Source organism: Physeter macrocephalus, chromosome 16, assembly GCF_002837175.3.
Source record: "Physeter macrocephalus isolate SW-GA chromosome 16, ASM283717v5, whole genome shotgun sequence".
Taxonomy (NCBI): Eukaryota; Metazoa; Chordata; class Mammalia; order Artiodactyla; family Physeteridae; genus Physeter; species Physeter macrocephalus.
Genome location: NC_041229.1, coordinates 7883853 through 7899931, shown reverse-complemented (window position 1 = coordinate 7899931; position 16079 = coordinate 7883853). Strand labels below are relative to the sequence as shown.

At 38.1% G+C, this 16079-nt stretch overlaps 1 protein-coding gene across 6 annotated transcripts in view; it reads right to left on the bottom strand.

Annotated features, from left to right (window-relative positions):
• Positions 1 to 16079, bottom strand: part of CDON (cell adhesion associated, oncogene regulated) — an 85833-nt gene that overhangs the window by 65030 nt on the left and 4724 nt on the right. Inside the window, exon 1 of one of the 6 annotated variants that reach the window (XM_007118080.4) lies at positions 2392 to 2406. The exons of the other annotated variants lie outside the window; for them this stretch is intronic. The gene's annotated coding sequence lies outside the window, so the exon portion shown is untranslated. Of the gene's footprint in view, positions 1 to 2391; positions 2407 to 16079 lie in introns of those variants that run through there. 6 annotated transcript variants of the gene reach the window in all.

Here is a 16079-nt window from a genome sequence, read left to right as displayed (position 1 = left end):
AGTCGATTTGAGAGGTTGGAAAGAAATTATGACCCTCACAGTCACTGACTAAATATTTGTTGACTTGGTTTATATTTATCTGTGGCAAGCCTGCTCAGCTTGTTAGAAAATTGTGATATTCAGGACAAGAACCTGGGTTCTGTTGCTCTACGGGTCAGGTGGCTTGAAATTACATTCAACAGCCACCAAGAGCAACCTCGGTCCAACCTCACAAACAAACATCCCTGACCATAAGGAGGGTTAGATGATGTATAAATCAGAGTATATGCATCAGCACTGCTGGAAAATTATTCAATACTATGTCATTTTCAAAAGTACTATATTTGTCGAAAGAGGAAACTTCTTAATAATATTAGTGTTATTGCTACTTGACTAGTTAAGTTATTGGAAAACAAAAAATATATTTTAACATATATATATTTTAACATACATATCTAACATCTATACATAAATATGTGTATATTATAAATGTATATAAGTATATATAAATTTTATATATTTATAATTTATATACACATAAATATAAATATGCATCATTTCCCTGCATTGCTCGCAAATGAACAATTTGTTTGGCCAAGTTTATCACAACTGAACAAGGTTCCTGCCATCTTCTCAAACACAGATCAGTGGCCTTAACACATATGTCATCTTTCTTACCCACAAAAATTTACCTTGACAAGGGAGAAAACAGCCCTAATTTCCTCTGCATAGAAACTGTTATCCCATCCTCCTTTTCTGATCTGGAAAACAGTGGTCAGCAGAGAAAAGGTCCACAGTAAGAGGACACCAGCCCACCCCATCACACATCACTTGCCAAGGCTGTCTGACCTCTGTTCTAGCATACATACCATTCAAATTTTCTCATGTAAAAATTAAAAACAGAATTTGGATTTAAATCACATCAGATAGAACAGAATTCTGATTTAAATTAATTGCCATTTTTCAGACTGCAGTGTTTTTCTCATTTATAATTTTTTTTAAGCATCCAATGTGGTTAACATAATGCCAGGTGATATTTTAAACAAAATAGTCAAGGTTTTCTTTCACATATTCTACAGTGAATATGCTATTTTATCAAGTAGAAAATTGTTAATAGAAAGTTTCTACAAATACTCAATGACAAAGAAAATTACACATTTAGCATAAAAATGTGGAATAAATGCCCCAAAAAAGGGAAAGTAAGCATGACAATTCTATCACCTAAAGACAACACATCAATATCTCAATGCATTTTCAACTAATCCTTTTCATATTGTGTATATTTACATAACTGAAGATCATAATATATATGGAATATAGTTTTAAATCCTGCTTATTCATTTATCATCTAATGATCATGTTTATTAAAATTATTCATAAACATAATTTGTGACAGCTATAGATACTTATCGAATGTATGTAAAAACATTTTTAAGACTCTAAATATATAGACGGTTGAGGCTGTCGTCCAAAAGGATGGCAACAAGGCACAATCCCATCCCCATCAACTGCCACCAGCACAGTGCGGGGACCCCTGCTCACCAGCATACTGTTTATATCCTTACACTGTGGTCAGCAAAGTGTGGATATCAAACATGAATTTGAGAAATTAATTAAAATATTTTATAGGGCATAAAGCAACATTCACTGTCTAATCTGTTAGGGATTTCTCTAACAATATTCTAAATTTATATGAAAGTAACTGCAGAAAGAATAACAATAATGGACACTGCAGGCTACACTGATCAAACCTTGTCCATCTCTGAACTTTCAATTACAAAAAACACCATGGACACAAAAATCTCTGCTTTTTACCCAAAATTCACTTCAATAAGTTAAGGGGTTGTGTGTTGAGGTTGTTATACTGTGTGATTTTAATTTATAACGTGTATTTGTCTGAAAATAAATTTGTACACAAGAACTGCTGACAGACGCTTTCTGGCAATATTTGCTGGCATTCAAAATAGTAAGTTACCATTCATTCCAAACCATTATCCTCTCTTCCTTACTGCTTTGTGTGTCCATTAAGCATATATAAACCCCTACTTCCCTAAACTACTAGAGGTAGTAAAATAACTCAAGGACTTGTACTTTTGTGTGTGTGTGTGTGCGGTACGTGGGCCTCTCACTGTTGTGGCCTCTCCCGTTGCAGAGCACAAGCTCCGGACGCACAGGCTCAGCGGCCATGGCTCACGGGCCCAGCCGCTCCGCGGCATGTGGGATCCTCCCGGACCGGGGCACGAACCCGTGTCCCCTGCATCAGCAGGCAGACTCTCAACCACTGCGCCACCAGGGAAGCCCAAGAACTTGGACTTTAAATTGGGTTTGATCTTGTCTTGCTATTGGACATTGGCAAAGGCCTGATCAATTTCCCATGTGAAAAACAGAACCATCAAGGTTTATCCAACTCACTGGTCTCAGAAGGAATTAACATGGTCATGAGGAAGCTCTTCTACCTCCTTCCTATCCTCAGAGGAAGTTAAAGGCCAACATCCATTATTTTCACTGCAGTTCTGAGTGGCTGACTTATGTGTCTGAGAAGATGCTCGGTGGTCACTTTGCTCCCAAGAAAGCACCTGGTAGTACAGTCTCTTCAGAGTACCAAAAAAAAAAAAAAAAAAGAACAGCTAAGTGCAGTATCCCATTCAACCTACAAATCAGGGTATAACTCTTTCCTCCATGCAGTAAAAATCTTTTTTTTTATCCATTCTCCTCCCCATTCCCCACTCTCATATGGCCCAAATGCTGCTCCTTGAGTCCTGGCCTAAAGACTAGCTGGTATCTCCTGAATTACAGGGCTTTCTCTAAGCCTTTCCTGCATGCCTACAGAGAAGGCAATTTGTCTTGCATTACAAACTGTACTTTTAAGCCATCCCAGGCTTAAGAGAATTTCTGTAGCTAAAGGTATGCCTCGTCTCAGAATAAGAAAGGAAATAGTTCCCTGACATTTACTTAACTTATTGTTCAGGTTGTGAACTTCATGCTTTTATAACCCCTTTTCAACATGCTGCCAGAATAATCCTTCGGGAAAAGTCCTGAATTTCTAGATTTGATTCCTCTGTTTTTAAAGGAACGCCTTTGCTTTCCTAAGGATGATCAAAGCTGTCTCTCTGAATTATCCCCTCCCTAGACTCCTATATCAGACTTTCTTATAGTTTTCTTTGAGGCTTAGGGAATAACTGGGATTAATTTGTGAACAAAAACTCAGCTTTGGGATCAGTATTGTTCTTCAAAATAGAAAATTCTTTAACTTAGTTTTCATTTTAAAGGCATATTTTTCTTCATGAAATAGTAATTTCCCTCTTAAAAAAAAAAAGATTGATTCTTACTTTCAAACCCTCTATTTCAAAACATCCTATTTCTCAATTGTTGAGAAAAAAATGAGTTTTCAGAAATAACTAAACAAAAGAAAAAATAAAGCATGTCTACTTTAAATTTTTTTATTAGGTACTGATTAATTCAGCACAATTTCAATTATGGAAGTCCAACACACAATATACTTTTTTTTAACCTATTGAACCACCTTGACCTTAATCACATCCAGCTTTAAATCCCCTCTCAAAGTTTTCTTCATTCTGAATATTTGAATAATTTAGCTAAGAAGCAAACATTTCCTGCACAGATTTCTCAAAGAATCTTACTTTTTCCAAGAAATATTCATCCAGTCAATTAATTCCATACGTAGGGCATCTACTTTGGGCAAGATCTTGGGAGGGTACAAAAATGAGGAAGATGAGGAAAGCATAATTCCTGAACTAAAGGATACTGCAGCCTAATTAGGAAAAGAGGGCTTGAATTAATTAACTTTGGAATAAAGAAAATGATAATAAGTAAATGAGATAGTAAAAAGCATTAGAAGAATTCAAAGCAGAGGAATTCATGTTTCATTCAACAAATAATTAGTGCCTGCCTACTACGTGTCAGGCGCTGTGCTAGGCTGGAAACTCAGCCAGCGAGAAAACAGGCAGGGTAGCTGCCTTCAGGAGGTTTTGAGTCAGGTGAGGACAGGTGACAACTAAAGAAGCTGTTCAAACACAGCCTCACCTAACAGAATGACTGAATGTTTTGCCACAGGGGCTCCTGTGAAGTTATTCCACGTTGCAGATGGCTTCTTTTTATTTGGTATAAACTTTTACATAACTTTTTCAATCAGAAACTAAACAATGGAACTTTGATATTACAGCTTCGGTCAAAGACACACCCACCAGCGGGGATGCATCATTTCCACAACTGGTGGAACACTTCGCCGCTTAGCCTTTATTTTGCCATAAGGCGCTTTTGTGTGCTGTAACTTTAAATGCCATGTGACTGCAAGATAACTACATGCCTTTAGAAGACTTCCTGTCTCCAAGTCCACTTCCCGACTCCCCTGCCTCTGAAAGACTTCCTCACCAGCCCTCCTTCACCAGTCACCACCCTCAAGTCTTCTCTTTCTCCTTTGCTGAGGACAATAAAATCGCTGCAATATATTTAGGAACAAACTATTCATTTACTTTCAAAATATTGTTTATCACCTACACAAATTTGTTTTTATTGCTTAGTTGATTTACTTTTCTATCTGTGAAAACAGTGTAGCTCTCTTGGTTTGGGAGGGAACACATGATTTTTTTTCCACCAAAATCAATGAAAATGGCTTTCACTAAGAAGCGAGGCTTTTTAGTGGAATTCCCTGGCGGGCCGGTGGTAAGGACACAGTGCTTTCACTGCCGTGGCCCCGGTTCAACCCCTGGTCGGGGAACTAAGATCCTGCAAGCCACAGGGTGTGGCCAAAAAAAAAAAGAAGCTGCAAGGCTTTTAGGAAATAAAGGTTTTCAGGAATTAAAGTACTTAAGTGAGGAAGGGATAGGTGAGCCACAGAATAAAGCAAGTACAGGTGCCACAGGAAAAACAGAAGGGTTACCCAACCAAGACTCAGAGGCTGAGAAGATTTCCCAGAGGAAACAATGATTTGGTGAATCAGATGGAGAAGTCTGGGAGGAGGGAGGCAAAGCAAGGGGAGGGACGTATTCCAAGCAGAAGGAAGAGTCTGTGTGCAGAACCAGAGGCAGAGAGCAAGGAAGAATGGGCTGGAGAGGAGAGTAAGGACGGGGTTGACAGGTGACAGGTAAGGCACATAGGTGAGTAGAAGCTAGAGCATAAAGAACAAAATAAATCATGTTAGGGTGCTTGGCTTTTTTCCTGAGAGAGGAGTATTAACAGCTTTTAAGCAGGCAAGGGACAAGATCAGACTTGTGCCTTTGAAAAATCATTTACACTGCAATGTGGAGGATGACTGAAGAGGGGTTAGGAGGCTGCTGTGAAAGAGAATGGGGACCTGTGCTAGAGAAATATCAGGGGATAAATGTAAAAGATTTTAAAAGTGTTAAGACATGGACATATTTAAAAGCTACTGGGTTGGCCAAAAGGTTCGTTGGGTTTTTTTCTGTAAGATGGCTCTAGTAACACTTAGTTGTCTTTAACTTCATTCGAAACAATTTTGTTAGATTGTACGTGACAGCTGTCGTATCAGCGTGCATTTAAAAAAAGACTTATCAAAATTGGTGAATTTTTGTGTAGCCATATTTAGGAGGTAGAACTGACTAGGACCTGGATAGTGAATGATGTGCATTGGGAAGGAATACATCTCTTAGACATCTTTGGAACCCATTGTCTGTCCACTTCTGTTTCCCTACTGCTTTGGCCATAAATAAAGGCATGAAACCTGCTGTCCAGATTTCTCATTTGGACAAGTGAGTTCGTGGATGCCGTGCCTTCACTAAGACAGGAAACGCACAGAAGCAGCAGGGCTTTCCGTGGTTTGTTGTTGCTGTTTGGAGGGTAGCAGAGAATGGAGAGGATGCATCTTAAGGTGTGGAGCTAATGAGCTGAGCTGGAGAGAAGAGAAACTCTTAAGAAAGACCTGGCAGGCAAGCGGAAAGAAGCCTGAGTGCTTAGGGGAGACGAGGGAGGCGTCTGCACACAGAGGAACTGTTATCCCTACGGGGGAGGGGCCTCGAGCTAAAGCCTAAAAATAAAATACAATACAGTCGCCTTTCAAGGGGTAGCAATTCCTCACTCAGAATAACTCACATTATCAATACTACTAATAAAAAAGATTTTTGTAACAAAAAAGGAAAAGACAGAAAATGATATTCCAGGGATGGAATCAGACACTCAGACTTCCTAAAAATGAGTTTCCAAATGTCCCTGGATTTCACACCCATATACCTTTCAAAGGTACCACAGTGTAGGGTAACCAGACGCATTCCTTCACTAAAGCCTTTGATCAGTGACAGTGTTCATGCCGCCCACATGGGGTCCCGAGAAATGAGAGTAACAGCTGGCAGGCATCCTTCAGTGGTCGGACTGGAGGCGTCGGTAGGGGCAGGAGGAGGCGGAGGAAAGGAGAAGGGAAGAAAGTGCTTTCCTAAGTTCGGTGGCAACAAATGCACCCTCTAAGAGTCAGCATGTTCATCTCTGGGGGCTATTCTCGGTGCTTTTAGAGACTAGAGAATTCCTTCAAGCAGTCATGTGCAACTGACAAGGCGGCATCCTCCGGCCTGCCTCATAGCTGGGACGCACGACGAGGAACGTATATATCTTGTGAAAGTAGAGCTGCAGAATGTCCAACACCCAGGCCAGGTCAACAACTGGCAGAACTCTCTTCTCACCAGAACTCAGTCCTCCTTGCCGTCAGAAATGCAGCACTCTCGGCGGTACCTGCTTCATGAGCTCGGAAGGATCACGCAGTCATGAGGCTCAACGTGTTTTAAAACGTTGACACCTACAGACTTCACAACCTTCCCCCACTTCTCCTGAGTCTCAATCAAGTCAGCCAAGCATACACACTGATCCTGCTGCTTGCAGAAGCATTTCCTTTCACTGTGGACCATCAAAAGTCAAGGAAGAAAATGGAAGTGACTTGGAGTTATGGCACCAAAAAGGCCAAATGAGCAAAGAAATAATCAACTCCACATGAGCCACTTCAGCTCCAACACAATGAAAAGGGCCTAGGACTAACCCCAGGAAAGGTCACGGAGCTCAAAGGTCACAAGCAGAAAAAGGCAACAGTGAGGGGCTGCCAGCTGCAATAGGAGTCAATGTGGTCTTAATTACACTCCGAAAGGGAAGGAGTCTGAGTGAGAGCCGAGTTGGGTTCTATTCACAATATTTGTGTGTTAAAAAAAAAAAAAAAGTCAAGTGTTCCTGTTCCACTCTCTTTCAAAGAGGCTATTTCTTCCTGCTTCTAGAGCACAGGAAACCAAGAATTGTGGAGATAAGATAATTCTGGCATCCACAGGGAGCTGTACAGGAGCGTTACACATATTTTAAAGCACAGCTGCATACAGACAGTGAAATTCTAAAAAGTGACTTGGGAGAGATTATTAAAAACACAAAATACAGCAAGTTTCGAGGGGATTACTCTGCAAGCATCACAGAATCAACACTTGCCACAAATCCAACTCTCAGTAGATGTTCAGGTTTGTCATTGGAATTGGCTTCATGGGAAAAAATAAGAGAGTGATGGTAACCACAAAACACATGCCAAATGCAAAATCCTAAGTTTGCAAGGAACTAGCTAACCCTGAACAGGGTGATATTATAAAGATCCAGACAGACACCTGGCTAACCTTCTTTGATGGAGAATGAGGAGGAGGCAAGTGACGACATTTAAAAAAGAGCTCTAGATGATGTGTGTTTGGTAATAAAATTAATATAGTTGTTAATAAGGCCAATGCCTTGCTCAGACCTTACCAAACGGAACAAATTTTCCCTGGCCATGATGAAAGACACCCTCATGGGGTTTGGTTTAGATTGCATTTTCATAACAAGGAAATAAGAACTGAAGGAGAAACTCGTTTCCATGAAATATATTCTAATGTATACAAACACTGAGGAAAAAGCAAAATAAGAAAAATTTAGAAATCTAAGAAAAAATATCTTTGCTGCAAACAAACTTGAATCAATGCTGGTTGAGCACTGGACCTCCTTCAGGATGATTTTTATATTATATGACCTGCTGAATTATGAGTTTCCTAGAGACCTGGAACATAGTGATACTAGTTTCCAAGCACCTCTTCCATCTTTAAACTTGGCTGCATGAATTAACTGAAGGGGTCTAGATTTCTCAGGAGGCCTGCTTTGTTCAAGCTGGTGATGGGAATTAGGTACGACACGGCTTCATCAAAGCTGTCATAGCACCGCGTCTGTGCACCAAGCACTGAGGATGGGACTCTTCAAGCACGTTCATAAGTTGCACACAAGTCAGTCACAGATTTCTGTGCAGTTAGTATGCAATCCCCACAAACAGATTGAGAAACCTAAAAGCAAGTAAAAATGCACATTGGTCTGTAGAAAGAAAACTTGCATTCCCGGAAGCTTTGATAGACAGATAAAATCAAAGAAATTATCAAGATACAATGTCTTGATGAAGTGAAAACAGAAAAAGAAATCAATTAAGACTGGGATATCTTTCTAAACACAGCGCAATACAGCATGAAGCTTCAGTCCAACTGGAGAGCCTGAGACGCAGTTTTAGCATTGGGTCCAGCCTGTCCACCAGAAATGAAGCAAAGCTTGTTGGAACAACTCTGCTGGGCCGCATGTGTATCAAGCAAGAGCAGCTGCTTCGTGACATTATATTGGGCAACAGTAAACAGGATGGTCCAAAGAAAGGATTCAAGGACACACTGATACAGGAGACACACACACACATATACAATACACACTGGAAAGCCGTAGCAGCAGATAGACCCAACCCGGAAGACAGATAAACTTATTCTAACGATGCTCCTCTTTGCAAAACTTTTCTGAAAATCCTTTGTTAATCATTTTCAGTGTCCATGTATAAACAAGGTATAAAAATAATCTCATTAGGTTATAATTACACCTTATTTTTAACCCCATATAGTCTTAACTCTATCAGCATCACCCAATTAATTCATTAATGGTTATTTCCAAAAAACTTAAGAACACCAAAATTTTTTTTAAGTGCCATAAGCAGTAAAGATAATTCCAAAAGAACCCCAAGTTACTCAGTACAATAACAGCAGTGTGAGATTAAATATACACCTTCCTGAAGAGACAGACTTCTTTAAAGACACAATTCTCATTTAAATATTTAAGTTCTGATATATTTCTTAAATATTTCATATCACACTATACTCATGTCATAGCTGACATTTGTAGAATACATGTTATATGTTGATACATCCATGTACCTTGTAAGCTGGAATTTTAAGGACTTATTGGCTTCTATGTACAACTTGAGGAGTTTCTGTTTTGTTGGTAAGATTTAGAAGAGAATTAAAACTTTCTTCTTTACGTAATGAAGATGATTAATTTAGGGCTTAAAAGTATAAGAATGCTGTGGGTTGGATCCTTAGCTTAATTTTCTAAAATCTCTTCATTCAACCCTTTTTCTAAGACAAATTATGAGTGGAGTTGGAAGCTGTAGCCTAAAAACACAAAAAGCAGTTTCTTGTTCATTTATACCACAAAAATGTATTGAGTACATATATTCAAGGTAGCTGGGAGAAAAGATGGGTGGAGGGGAGATAACATAGAAGTAGAATAAGATAACAGAGACCAGAGCTCGATCTCATTTCTTAATCTCTGAATCTTTAACTCTTGAAATACATATAAACAATAGCATTTAAAACTTTTTTGAGGTATAAAAAAGTTTCCAAAAGTGACAGGAGTCTGAATTTTTTTAACAACGTATTTTTAAATATTTAATAAGTATATTTTAAATATATATATTTAAAATTAATAGCTGGTGGTCTACAGTGATGTATTTCTTTTTCCTAGAGAATGTTAGTCAGTTAAAACATTCACTAATTTAATGTGGCTTAGGTTCTATCTGCAAGTGGGGAGAAAAAAAACCCACAATTTTTTCCCCAGCTTTAGGATTCTATGACAAACATTTTACAAGTGCTGTGTTTAAATGAAAAATCACTTAAAAGCTTGTATGCACCTCTTACACTAGTTTTGCCTCATCTTTGGCAGACTCCCAAAATGACTGAACTAATTAAAGAGGAAAGGGGGAATAAAAACAGCAAAGGTATCCAAAATCAACAAAATTTCAGCTCTAAAAATTAAGGCAAAAGCATATAGTTCAGCCCTCCAGTTTGCAAGCAAAAAAAGAGACTGTTCGTGTTCACGCTTATAAAAAAAAAAAAAAAAAAAAAAGCCAAGTTGAAAAAGAAGCAGGAGACTAGTTTACAATTTCATTGTAAGAACTTGGGAGAGGCGGCCCCTTTACTTTGTTTTCAGGTAAAGAAACTGGAGAAATTTCCCTAGCAAACTTTCCTGCTTTGTGAAAGGGTCACCCACCATCTTACAGTCAAATTATCTGTGAGGTTTTCACAGAATTCTTGAACCACTGCTAGAAACATGTACATAATGGAAAAGACAGGCCTTCTCATGAAAACTCAGGGTTTACCTCAGAAAAGAACCATTGGTTATGAAGCAAACAGCACTGGCAATTTGAAAACTACTTCGTTATCAAGCTTCCCAAGAACTTACATTTAAAACATTTCATAACTCCAAATAATCATCTTCTTTTTCTCTTCCCAGCTTCCCTACCAACCTGAGTAAGTACTTAAGAGGAAAGGCCCAGATGGCAGGTGTGAGTGTTCTAAAACATCAGATATTATTTTGTTTATTTGAATTACATTCTTTGCTTGAACAGCCTCAGGGTACAAATAAAACATACTACTAATTAAAATAACCAACAGCAGGACTAATAAAACATCTAAAAAGCAGCTTTTATATATAGAGAGACTTTTTAGGTGTTTGCCTCCTGACCTCAGTATATGGAACAATGAAGGTACACTTAAAACTAAGTGAGGCATTTCCATTTCTGTTGGGGAAGGATAAAAAGTCAACTTAAGTCTGTGGTCAGAGAGAGAATCCTACTCAATACTGATGCATCATAAACACATGGGCATAAATCTTACAGATGGAAAAACATCTAGCATGAGACACAGCAAAGAAGCCATATCCAATTTGGACAATTGTACACTGATAGTTTACTAAATTTAATCTACAGCAATGGTTCCCAGACTTTTCAATTTCAATAACCAGGAATATCTAAAAATAAAACAAACACCAGTATGTCCCATGTAAGAGTGCCAACCATTTACCAAGTTAAAAAAAAAAGAAAGAAAAGAAAAAGAAGAACTGCCATCTATGATCATAGTTTCATTGGATCAGAACAAAATGTAGGCCAAAAAGTAATTTCAGAATAAATTTAGCTTTAGGAAGTAATCACTACATGTCTTTTGGTTGGCGGTTTCTCATTTTACTCCAAACAAATATAAAATTATAAACCACGTTGTTTTGAAGAGCAATGTTGAGAAACAATCTAAAAACTTAAGTTTTCACTGTCTTAAATCAGTAGATTATAACAGCTCACCACCAACATTTGGTTATAAAATAGGCGGAATCACATGTCCCTTAATGGAGCGTTAAACACAGATATCCCTTAGCTTTTCATCCTGAATGATAACCAACAAATTTCCCAAAAGGAGTGTTTTCACTCTTCGTGGTACTGACAGGTTTCTGCCACTCAAAATGACCCCCTGCTCCCAGTGTCACCCTTACTTTTCATTATTAACATTCCTCTCCAAAACAGGCCAAACTTTTAGACCTTATTGGGAAACTGTTGTTTCAGAGGCGGGAACCTTGTCCTACACATCCCTACATTCAACTCACAAAATTCCCATAATCCCCTTGCTTTCTCTGTAGATTGTTCTTAAACGTACTTCTTTCCTCACACAGTAACGGCCTTGATGTTCATTTTAATCTGACTCCTCCTGAGTAAAAATTGTAGCCAAGGAGGAGTCATACAGAGAAAGTACAGAATTTGGTTTTACCTGATGCATTATACTGTGAAAAAAAAGAACTAGGCTAGATATTTATATCTAAAGACTTAAGACATAAATGTAAACAATTTCTACCGGACCTGGATTAAGCACTAGTTTGTCAGTTCCGCGAGGGAAGGGAACCATGTCTATTTTGCTTACCACTGTATATCCAACACCTGGGAAGTATCCTGCACAAAATGAGTGCTTAATGAATGTCAATAAATGAATAAACGTACACTGAGAGAAATGCAGCAACGGTTCCTAGGAATTACGACATGTCTCAACACACTACTAATTTAATATGTTTAAAAACATTCTAGTAAACCAAAAGAGAAATGATTGGAACGGTCTAACACTCTAAAACAGATGTTGAAGAGAATCAGCACTAAAGCTTTATGATCTGTCCACTGAGTTTACTTGGTCTTCTACAGAAGCGAACACTCATTTACTTACCTTTTATGATGTCAATTTTTAAAAATCAATAGCTAATAGTTATATAACATACAATTTGACAGGTACCGAGGCCAAATGACTATCAAAGCACATGATGTAGCAGTACAGAAAAGCCATACACAAAAATGAAAAGAGTTCAAATAATAGATGTTATCAAGAGGTCCTTTTAAATCTAAGAGGAAAAAAAGGTACTAGAGCTAACACCAGAAGCCCTGTTACTTTGCTCACAAACAGCAATGACTCGGTAGTCAGCAAAATATTCATCTTAAGCATTCTAAAGGCATAGGACCAACAGTGGATAAATGGAAATCTTACTTTTAGGATCACCATAAGGATTTGTAGCTAAAACAAATACAGCAGACTGTCTTCATACACTTATGACAGAGATGGGTGTTACAGACTAAAATATCAGGTTTTTAATTGTACATAGTCATGTTTCCTGCAATGGGATATGAACTTTTGTAGAGTCAAAATCATGTAACCAAAATCCTACCACACAATGCTATTTCTAAATAGGAAGATAACTCTCTAGGAAACGGTTCAAATATACTTAAAGAGTACTGGCCAAATTAACTGGGTCAAACCACAAAGAGTTTTATAAATTTATAAATTTCCCTAAAACCATCAAGTCAATCTGTCTCACATCTTGTCAACACTTTTTCTTAGGTCCCGAATTTGGTAAATAAATACCTAAGGAAAACCACATACATTTTTTAAAGCAATCTACCGCAACACTAATTTGATTTATACATACACGTCAGGTAGATTAGTCATTCCCTGTCAGTATCAGGCAATATCAACTTGCTAATTTATTCACATAAATAAATAAGTTTGTCTTTAGGATAACTAATAATAAAATTAGGATTTTAAAAATATTGTACAAGTATTGAAATCAGAGCTACCAGAGAAAGATTCAAATGTTTTAGCCAGTACATCTCAGTCACCTTTTTGTCCCAGCACAAGAGAGTAGTGATACATTCCCAGTGGTAATCCCAGGTCATTTGGAAATGATTTTAGGAAGCAGGTCTCTACATGGAGTGTGAAAAACCTTGCCAAAGAATTCTGAAACTCTTTGCCACCCTCGCCTCTTGCTTTCACTAGGCAGAAAATTGCTTTGTGTAGAAATACATACATTTATAGAGAGATATAATACAGATACATACATACATATGTATATATATACACATATATGTATATACATATATGTATATATATACATATATGTATATACATATATATATACATACATACATATATACATATATACACACACACACACATATGTATATATATATGCACCTTACCAAACATCTGTCTTTTTTTTTTTGCCTGCACCACAAGGCTTGCAGGATCTTAGTTCCCTGACCAGGGACTGAACCTGGGCCCTGGCAGTGAAAGTGCCCAGTCCTAACCACTGGACCACCAGGGAATTCCCCAAACACCTGTCTTATGAGATTAATTATTCCAAAGAATAATGACAGCTACCAATTATTAAGTTCATGGGTGAAAGAGTTTACATATATCATTACCCATCCTCACAACAACCTTAAAGATAAGTATTATTTCCATTTTACAAAGGAGGAAACAGAAATGCAGAAAGTTCAGATAGTTTCCCAAGATTCCACAACTAATAAATGACAGAGGTGAGATCTGAACCCAGGGAGAGCCCAGGACAAGCCCAGGCCTCTGCTTCACCCATTCTACATGCAGCTTCTTGAATAAAAGGAAAGCCTTGAGTACAGGTCTCTTTATGTCCATTTAATTCACCGTGAATCTACAGCCACTTCTCACTCTGGAAGGATTCTTAAACCTACCAGGTTTTAGTTCTTTTTCTCTATTTTAGTTTTAATCTACAGATGAATTTTTGAAGGTATGAAAATTGCTTGTTTTTATTATTTCACTGTGTTTCTGCACTGCTGAAACTTAAATTATTGTAAGCTTACTCTAGCTCACTGGCCAGAAAATGAAGACATGACACAAGATTTCAGTACCTAATGTACATTTGTGTTTTTGAATCATATCTATGACATGTGAGGGTCAAATGATGTTACAGAATACTATACAAAGAAAGTTTTTGAAACAGGTGAAAAGAAAAAGTAGGAGTTGTAAATCATCTTCTAGCTCATGGCAGCATAAGCGTGCCAAACTTGAAAAGCATATGACATAGCAGATGGTATAACACAACATTAGGAACACATGTATAACAAAGATTCCACATTACTATGGCTCATCAACAGTAAGCAAATATTAATGCATACATGCACTTCATCAAATGGGTTTTTAAATTTTTTTCAGTATTATATATCAGGGTGAATTTTTAAAGTGACTGGCCCACAAAATAGTGGACCAGTAGTTAATAACAAGCCATTATTAAGAAGAAAAAATAATGTTAAACATGCTTAAAATAAAAAGAATCAAATCAGAGTACAACTAAGTGAAAGGAATCAAATACAAAGGTTAAAGTAAAAGAAACTGATCCAGTATGGAGTCAGATTTGTTCTTCCCTATTACACACTGAGTTTAGCCAGATTTGTTCGTCCCTGTTACACACCGAGTTCCTGCAATGGACCACGCATTGTAATAGGCACTAGAGAAACAAGGATATTCCCTGTCCTCAAGGATCTTCCCTTCTGGTTTGTGAGGAAATGCCATGTGGCTGACAGGGTCTTGGTGCTCTGCCGGGTGTCAGGCCTGAGCCTCTGAGGTGGGAGAGCCGAGTTCAGGACACTGGACCACCAGAGACCTCCCAGCCCCACGTAATATCAATTGGCGAGAGCTCTCCCAGAGATCTCTGGGAGAGACCCAGCTTCACTCAACGACCAGCAAGATCCAGTGCTGGACACCCCATGCCAAACAAGTAGCAAGACACGAACACAACCCCACCCATTAGCATAGAGGCTGCCTAAAATCATAATAAGTTCACAGACACCCCAAAACACACCACCGGACGCGGTCCTGCCCACAAGAAATAGAATAACCATCCTCATCCACCAGAACACACGTACCAGTCCCCTCCAACAGGAAGACTACACAACCCACTGAAACAACCTTATCCACTGGGGGCAGACATGAAAAACAATGGGAACTACAAACCTGCAGGCTGTGAAAAGGAGACCCCAAACACAGTAAGTTAAGCAAAATGAAAAGACAGAGAAATATGCAGCAGATGAAGAAGCAAGGTAAAAACCAACCAGACCAAAGAAATGAAGAGGAAATAGGCAGTCTACCTGAAAAAGAATTCAGAATAATGATAGTAAAGATGATCCAAAATCTTGGAAATAGAATGGAGAAAATACAAGAAACGTTTAACAAGGACCTAGAAGAACTAAAGAGCAAACAAACAATGATGAACAACACAATAAATGAAATTTAAAATTCTCTAGAAGGAATCAATAGCAGAATAACTGAGGCAGAAGAAAGGATAAGTGACACGGAAGATAAAATAGTGGAAATAACTACTGCAGAGCAGAATAAAGAAAAAAGAATGAAAAGAATTGAGGACAGTCTCAGAGACTTCTGGGACATCATTAAACGCACCATAATTCGAATTATAGGGGTCCCAGAAGAAAAAGAGAAAAAGAAACAGACTGAGAAAATATTTGAAGAGATTATAGTTGAAAACTTCCCTAATATGGGAAAGGAAATAGTCAATCAAGTCCAGGAAGCACAGAGAGTCCCATACAGGATAAACCCAAAGAGAAGCATGCTGAGACACATATTAATCAAACTATCAAAAATTAAATACAAAGGAAAAATATTAAAAGCAGCAAGGGAAAAGCAACAAATAACATACAAGGG